This window comes from Hyaena hyaena, unplaced genomic scaffold (genome assembly GCF_003009895.1).
Source record: "Hyaena hyaena isolate Hyena2069 unplaced genomic scaffold, ASM300989v1 scaffold_1036, whole genome shotgun sequence".
Classification (NCBI taxonomy): Eukaryota; Metazoa; Chordata; class Mammalia; order Carnivora; family Hyaenidae; genus Hyaena; species Hyaena hyaena.
In genome coordinates, this window is record NW_024081666.1 from 29382 (window position 1) to 36305 (window position 6924).

A 6924-nucleotide genomic window follows, 5' to 3' on the forward strand; every position below is an offset into this window, starting at 1 on the left:
AATGAGAAACAATGAAATCTGGCCATGTGTAGCAACATGGATGGACCTTGAGGGTGTTATGCTGAGCGAAATAAGTCAGGCAGAAAAGGACAAATATCATATGTTTCCACGTATAGGAGGACTGGGAGGAACTTAACGGAGGACCATGAGGGAGAAGAAGGGGAGAAATGGTGGGGGAAAGGGAGAGAGGCAAACCTTGAGAGACTCTTGAATGCTGAGAACAAACTGAGGACTCATGGGTGTGGGGGGGGAGGGGGGAGATGGGCATGGTGCAGGGCACTTGTGGGGATGAGCACCGGGTGTTATATGGAAACCAACTTGACAATAAACTATTTGTAAAAAATTTTAAAAAAGAACTTTATTAATAAAAATAAATGAAAGAAACTCAAATTTTTACCTTAAAATTGCTCTCAGCTGCCAGCAAGCAAGGTTTCCGTGAATTTTATATCCCAACTGATGGCCAGCAAAACACTATTAAGTACATCAGCAACACAAAGTACGTGCTACCAGCCTGCTCTCCAGACACTGGGAGATCCCTACAGTCTGCTGTTCAGGGTTATCCTCAACTGACTCAATCTGCCTCTGTAGCCTTGTTCCCAGACCCCCACCTTTTTGTGTAACTTCTGCTTTTCTGACTCCAAGGAACAGAGACTGATGGTGTAATAATACCTTCAAGTTATAACCCTATAGATAAAATGAGAATCCAAGTATTCATACTTAAATAAAAATATAAAGAAGGAGAAGGGAAGTTATGCATTTAGATTTGAATTCCACTTAATATGCAGGAATGATGGAATCATGAGTATCTTTAAAAACTGCCGTTTAGCAAACATGATATTAATAATTGTTTCAGGTAAATGGATGCTAAGACTCACTGGTAAAATGCTGATGAGAAACGGTATAAAAATGACATATGCATAATATATACATAGAGATATTAAAAATGAAAAAAAATTTAAATATGGATGAAGAGCATTAGGAAATTATTTTTACTACTTTTGCAACTGTGCTGTTAAATATGTAAAAACAAAAAGTTATTAAACATGGGAAATTACTTAACACTGGTGACCCTAATTTCATTTGGTACAAAATGGGATACATAGTTTTGACTATGAAAATTACTTAAGTAACATACTACATAACTGAACCATTGTAAAGTATATATTCTAAACATATATCAGCTTTCTCCTCTTCCTCAAAGGTGTCAATATGGGTGGTGAAAACATATTTTAATCAAGTCATAAACAACACATCAATTATTTCAGCAGTGGATGCTATCACTACACTAACTTCTAACAAAGTGTCTCTGTTTAAAAGTGAGGGTTATCAGGAACTCTTTTCTAAAATAACAGAAAATATATGACATTAAAATAAGAATGAGATTCTGGAAGCTGACAGACATGGGTTTAGATTCCAGCCCAACTACTCTAAGTAAGCTCTTTGCTACTGGAAAAATTCCTTAGGTTATCTCAGGTTTTGTTTTCTCATCAATAGCATGAGGATAATTACTAAGAGTCACTTTATGGAGTGGTTATGGAGCCCAAGAAGAAAATTCAATAAAATATCTACCAGGGTCTGCACCAAATTAGTGTTTTTATACATGTTGGGTATTGTAATTAATAAGGATTACACATAATAGTTACATACTGTTTCTCCTTATGCCACTATATATGAAACCCTTCCACAGATACAAAGTCTTAGCCAATTCACCATGTAAAATTTACTTAGTGATTTATTTTATTCACACATCAAGGTAAATGAGGATAGATTTCTTTTTCAATACCTTTCTTTTGGAAGAAAAAAAATAAAAGCAAACTATATCTAAAGTAAGTTTTTCGAAGTGACACTTCAAATGATTTCCAGTGCTTTTCATTTCTACTTTCATTAGATATGCTCCGAAAATACTTCACTGCCTGAACAACTACTTGATAGCTTATAGGACTGCTTTTTTATATCATTTGCAGGACAGAGACACAATGTTAAATTGAAAATTCCAAATATCTCTCACATTTCTTTTATTTGCCATTCTGTAATTTATTAAATATCCATTTTAATACATTTTTATTGTTAGTTATTAAGCTTTACTCTGGAAGCTCAAATGTTTTACTATTGTTTCATACTTTGCTAAATAAAGTCAGTATTGCAGGAAGAGCAGAGAAAATCAGTTTTCTTCCCAATTTTTCAATTTCACATGATTGGACTGCTTCTCTGCCTTTGGACACTTGCATACTTTGATGAGTACTGTCTTCAAGAGTTTTAGAACAAAAACTAATTTTTAGTAAAAAAGAAGTCTGGAATAAAGGCATTATTTTAGAAACATCAAAATTACATAAAATGAAGAGATAACAGTCATAGAGATTTTATTATGAATGTAGGAGCTATGACACTAACAGACTTGTATGGCGCTTGATTTTGTTGACTTAATTCTATAACATCCAATTATAGGAAGAAGTAAATGCTATTTCAAATGGTTTAAAAAAATAAAGGTACTGTCTATTTTGTTTTCATTCTTTTGATAGTTAACATATCTTTATTGTTTTAATTATTTCAGTCACTCTTTATTAGTAACATGCAGTATTTGAAAAGATGAAAATCTTGATTTAAATGAAGTTATATGTTACCTAGAAAAGGCAAACTTTGTTAAAAATGAAATGTAGATTTCCTGAAAAGACTAAAGGAATCTTCTTAAAGACTCTTCCAAGGATCTCGAATTTTCTCTTAAGTATAGTGGTAACCACATTGATACCTTGATATCGATATCAAGGTAATTTATAGTAATTTGTAAATTTAAAAAAATATCCCTGGGCCATTTTAGAAAGGCTCCAGTACGTGTGACTTAACACCTATTTGTCTATGAAGCATAGCCTGAGTTTGAACAACTGGTGACAGTTTAAAGCCCGCAATGTTCCACTTCTTTGATTTTTATAGATCTGTATAGTAGTCTTTATCCTAGAAAATTAGCCATTGAATTCATTTGGGGCACTGAGAAATGTATTTTCAGGCCCGAGCACATCAATAATTTAAAAATAAAAGGGTGAAGTAGTATTAACAATTAAGCTCTTAAAATGTGCCTTTTAATTAGAAAAGGATGTTAAAATAGGGCAACACTTTTAAAGTAGTAAAATGAAACCCATTTGTAACATATTGGCAATTAAACTTATTCCCTTTTTATTATTCCTTAGACACCCTGTGTTGTACTTATAAGGCAATCCTAATTCTTCAATGCTAGTTTTGAATCACAAGTTTAAGCTGATAGTTACTAGGTTTCTTATTCCAGGTCTTTACACTCTTTCTTATGTGCTGCTTTTAACAACTGAAAAGCTGTTTTCTTCTTTAGGTCTTATGTGTTTCTTTTTTTTTATATAATTTTTTTAATGTTTTATTTCTTTCTAGGAGACAGAGAGAGAGACAGCGTGAGCAGAGGAGGGTCAGAGAGAGAGGGAGTCACAAACTGAAACAGGCTCCAGGCTCAGAGCTGGCAGTCAGCACAGAGCCAGACGCAGGGCACAAACCCACGAACCAAGAGATCATGACCTAAGCGAAAGTCGGACGCTCAACCAACTAAGCCACCCAGGCGCCCCTCTTATGTGTTTCTTTAAAAAATGTTCTTTTCAGGGCACCTGGGTAGCTTAGTTGGTTCAGTGTCCAACTTCGGCTCAGGTCATGATCTCATGATTCGTGGGTTGGAGCCCCGCATTGCAATCTGTGGATCCTGCTTGGGATTCCCTCTCTTTCCCTCTCTCTCTCATCTCTCTGCTCTTACCCCAGTTACACACGTTCTCTCAACATAAATAAATAAAAATTTTTAAAAATGTTCTTTTCTTGATTTGTAAAAGCCCATCTTCTAGATTGTACCAAGTGCACTCAAAATACAATTAAGTATTAAGTAAACTTGATAATCAGAAGTCTGATGCTCTTAATGAGGGTCTGAGAATTTTTATACATTATATTTCATACATTTAAATGAACAAGAACTTTTTCTAGAAGCAAAATGTATGATCTTTGCCTGACAAAATGATTTTTTTAACAACTCACATGAGGTTCATTTTATATATTTAAGGACAATACAGTGAGTGCTTACTATTTGGTAACAGTAAGAACTGAGGTGTGACCATAATATATTCTTATTCTTCAATCAAAAATATTTTCTGCAGGGGAAACTCTTTAGTTTACATATTACTTTTAGCAAACACATTAACACTTCCATTTCAAAAAGTTAAGTGGGCTTTGTACCTTAAACCACTTGTAACACTAATAAATAAAGAGATATGACCACGCTTATAGTCTCAAAGCAGTGTTCGGCTTTTATATAGATTATCTATTATGTAAGAAAATACTTTCTGTGGTCAGCAGAAAAATGGTTATCAATGAAGCACACTGTCCCCAAGAGTAGCAGAAGTGAATATTTTGTAGAAGACATAGCAGTCTTTTTCTATCACATGAGCTAATATGGGTTGGAGTTCTACTCCTCAATAACTCTATCTTCCTGTATATCCCGATTTCTTTCATAATTTATCAGAACCATTCTTGAGGCTATTCGTATAGAGGGGTTAATTACTACCGGATTAACAAATGTCAAGGATTTATAATTCTATCATTTCTTTATTCGACTAATATTTAATGGAATCAATTCTGCCCCAAGCATTTAGTTACATTTGCATGCTACTTTATGCTTTAGATTTACTCTCATACCTCTGGGCCTTCACATGTGCCATTCCTCTTGTCTGTAATGACCTTTTCCTTATTCTTTACTTGGATTATTAATTTGCTTTCAGGTTTCTGGCAAAGTTTGACCCCAGGGAAGTCTTCTCAAACTCTCCATTCAGTCCAGTTTGATTCAAATGCTCATCTTACCTATTTGCAGATGATTCTTTGCTCTATCTATAAATGCACTTACTGTAATACATTATGATTATTGTTTACTCATCTATTCTACAGTCAGTCCTTTACAGTGGGTAGTTTATACAATTAAGGCTTTTAACTGTTATTCATTTAAAAGAATTCACTCCATACTTCAGATAATTCTCAAAAGTACTCATAGATTTACAATTTTTCATGGTTCTCATTTCCATGTAGTTTTAAGGGGTTGTATTATTAAAGTGGCTTGTACAATGTTTTGTTAAACCACTATTTATTGAAGAAGTATTTGTGTCACACACTGTGCTGGGTACTGAATTCAGAAAGGCATGTAAAGACACTATGACAAATCTGTTTCTGAACAGGAGACTGCAGCTGAAGTTACCCTAATCCTCTGAGTAAAACACAGTAAAAAATTACCTCCAGTACCTCAAAAAAAGCCCCTCTTCTCATTGCAAAGAGCAATCAAGTCAGCCAAAAGACTGCAGAGAAAGGAAAACCACCAATACAGTAAGTGGAGAGAATAGAGACTTTATGGGAATAGCAGCTTGGTGTTCCCATCATTGTAACTAAACTGGAAAGACTGATTGAAGTTTAGACTTAGAAAGTGATTATGAGTTGAAGAGCCAAGCCCCCAGAGAAAAGAATTAGAAATAACTGAGTTTGAACTAAGTATGAATTTTCCCTGGAGATCTGCTTATCCCCAAGTCGTATTTGTATACTAAAGATCCATGTATCTATGCATATTATACATACATCTATGTACATGTATGTCTTTCCAGAAACAAATGGAATTTGAGAGTTGTTTTTCCTTAAAAGTGTCTTAGGTCCTTCTTATTCTTAAAAATATTCATTTCTGATGCAATGTAGCAACTCAAAGATATATAATATAATCATTAAATTTTTGAAAATGATTAATGATTATTATTTCTATTTATGTATAATTAACATACAGCATTATATTGGTTTTAGGTATGCATTATAATAATTCAATAATTCTATACACTACTCAGTGTTCATCACAGTCAGTGTATTCTTGATCTCCTTTATCTATTTCATCCAACATCCCACCCACCTCCCCTCTAGCAACCACAAGTTTGTTCTCTGTACTTAAGAGTTGTTTCTTTTTATTCTGTTTGTTCATTCGTTTTGTTTCTTAAATTTCATATGGCATCTGTGTTCCTCTGTCTGACTTATTTCACTTAAAATACCCTTTAGGTCTATCCATGTTGTTGCAAATGACAAGACCTCATTTTTTTTTATGGCTGAGTAATATTTTGGTGTGTGTGTATGTGTGTACATACATACATACATATAAACACACCACATCTTTTTTATCAATTAATGTATTGATAGATACTTGGGTTGCTTCCATATCCTGGTTATTGTAAATTATGCTCCAATATTGTAAATTATGCACAATGTAAGTGTGCATATATCTTTCCAAATTAGTGTTTTTATTTTCTTTTTGGGGAGGAGGAACAAATACTCATTGGTTGAATTACTGGATCATATGGTAATTCTACTTCTCATTTTTTGAGAAAACTCCATATTATTTTCCGCAGTTATTGTATTAATTTGCATTCCTACCAACAGTGTCTGAAGATGCCTTTTACTCCATATCATCACCAACGCTTACTATTGTCTTTTGATTCTAGCCATTCTGTGAGATGATATCTCATTGTACTCTTGATTTGCATTTCCCTGATGATTAGTGATATTGAGTGTCTTTTCGTGTGTCTGTTAGCCACTGTTCCACTTCTTTGGAACATTTTTTTTATGACTTAGCAATGGTTAACTTCAGTAAATTTTTCATAGTTTAACAAAATTAAAATTTGTTATTAGGCTCGGTGTCACTCAAGACAAGTATATGAATTATTTTCAGCTCTGATGATAAAAGCATTTTATATTTAAGCATTCAAACAAGGTAACCACTCTTCATATGTGGCTATTGAGGACTGGAAATACCTCTGCCCATTTTTTAATCAAATGGTCATTATGATCTTTTAGCTGACTCTGATTAAAACATGATTAATATTATCATCAAAATATTAATAAAGTGATAAA